Here is a 1683-nt window from a genome sequence, read left to right on the forward strand (position 1 = left end):
AGTGACCTGTAGGTGTTAAGTTGACCCCTGACAGTTGCAGTGCGATGCGTGCGGTGGCTTTGCAGGCCTGCTTCGACCAACAACGTAACACGATTTTGTAAACGTCTCTATCGGAATGACACAGTGTTGTCACAGCTCTGTAGACGGTTACTGTTTTCGCCTGCAGCCGTCAGCACTTTGCAGCTGGAAGCTGGCAGCAGATCTTCTTACACGGTCTCGATTGTAGTGAGCCACACCCAGTAAGTTGGACAGTAGCCGGTGAAGTAGCTTTCCCCAGTTCAGTTCACTACACTTACCACTGAAAAGGTGGTAACCAGTAAGCTCCATCACGGTCTTTACGATTGTTTTTGTTTCGGTCTTCAGTCTGAAAACAGATTTGATGCAGTTCTCCATGCTACTCTATCCTGTGGAAGCCTCTTCATCTTCAAATAAGTACATCCTTCTGACTCTACAAGTTTTACCCGCCACCTATCCCGCCAATAATACACTGGTGATCCCTTGATGTCTCAGAATGTGTCCTACCAACCGATCTCTTCTTCTTGTCAGATTGCACCACAAATTTCTTTTCTTTCCCATTTCTGTTCATTACCGCTCATGACCTCAGATTTAATTGTCAGGAAGCCGTTTCTGAAAGTATTTGTATGGAGTGTAGCCATGTATGGAAGTGAAACGTGAACGATAAATAGTTTGGACAAGAAGAGAATAGAAGCTTTCGAAATGTGGTGCTACAGAAGAATGCTGAAGATTAGATGGGTAGACCACATAACTAATTAGGAGGTATTGAATAGAATGGGGGAGAAGAGGAGTTTGTGGCACAACTTGACAAGATGAAGGAACCGGTTGGTAGGGCATGTTGTGAGGCATCAAGGGATCACAAATTTAGCATTGGAGGGCAGCGTGGAGGGTAAAAATCGTAGAGGGAGACCAAGAGATGAATACACTAAGCAGATTCAGAAGGATGTGGGTTGCAGTAAGTACTGGGAGATGAAGAAACTTGCACAGGATAGAGTAGCATGGAGAGCGGCATCAAACCAGTCGCAGGACTGAAGACCACAACATCAACAACAATAACAACATTTCTCTCTTGTTTGCTGGTGACTGAGATAAAAATGCAATGCCGAAACCCGGGATCGAACCAGGGACCTTTAGATCTTCAGTCTAACGCTCTCCCAACTGAGCTATTTCGGCGCACGTGGTGCTTCTTCTGCGATAAGCTTGACTCGGCATAATTCTTCGATTTCGTAATACGTCGGCCACACATCCCACTGGCACACTAAGCACGTGACGGCAATCACGGAATTTTTGTAGGCACGATATCTGGAGATTTCCGCAAGCCGTATTTAAACCAGTCGTGACGAAAGGAAAGTGGCTATAAGTAGTAAGCACGTCGCCAGGTGAACGAATAATTTATCTATTAACAATTTGGGGTTAATGACAGACGATCGCATACATCTGCCGTGCAATTTTCTTAATTTCCTCATAACTTTAAACAAATCGACACATTTAAAGATAGAGACAAGTATACAGTGCCTGCATTCTCTGTAAGCAGTCTTGCACAACTTCTAAATATTTCAAGAAAATAATTCCCGAACGCCACAATGCTACCACAAGAAATCTTCTTTGTAATCAACCGCTGTAACGATAACTATCGTCGACTGCAGATTGTCTTTTGATCGAAACTAT

General features: G+C 44.1%; 1 non-coding gene across 1 annotated transcript; it reads right to left on the reverse strand.

Annotated features, from left to right (window-relative positions):
- Nucleotides 1–1115: 1115 nt before the first annotated feature.
- Nucleotides 1116–1188, reverse strand: Trnaf-gaa. The gene has a single exon. It is a non-coding gene; the product is annotated as a tRNA-Phe (tRNA).
- Nucleotides 1189–1683: the final 495 nt, after the last annotated feature.

The sequence above is a fragment of the Schistocerca piceifrons genome, chromosome 9 (assembly GCF_021461385.2).
Source record: "Schistocerca piceifrons isolate TAMUIC-IGC-003096 chromosome 9, iqSchPice1.1, whole genome shotgun sequence".
NCBI lineage: Eukaryota > Metazoa > Arthropoda > Insecta > Orthoptera > Acrididae > Schistocerca > Schistocerca piceifrons.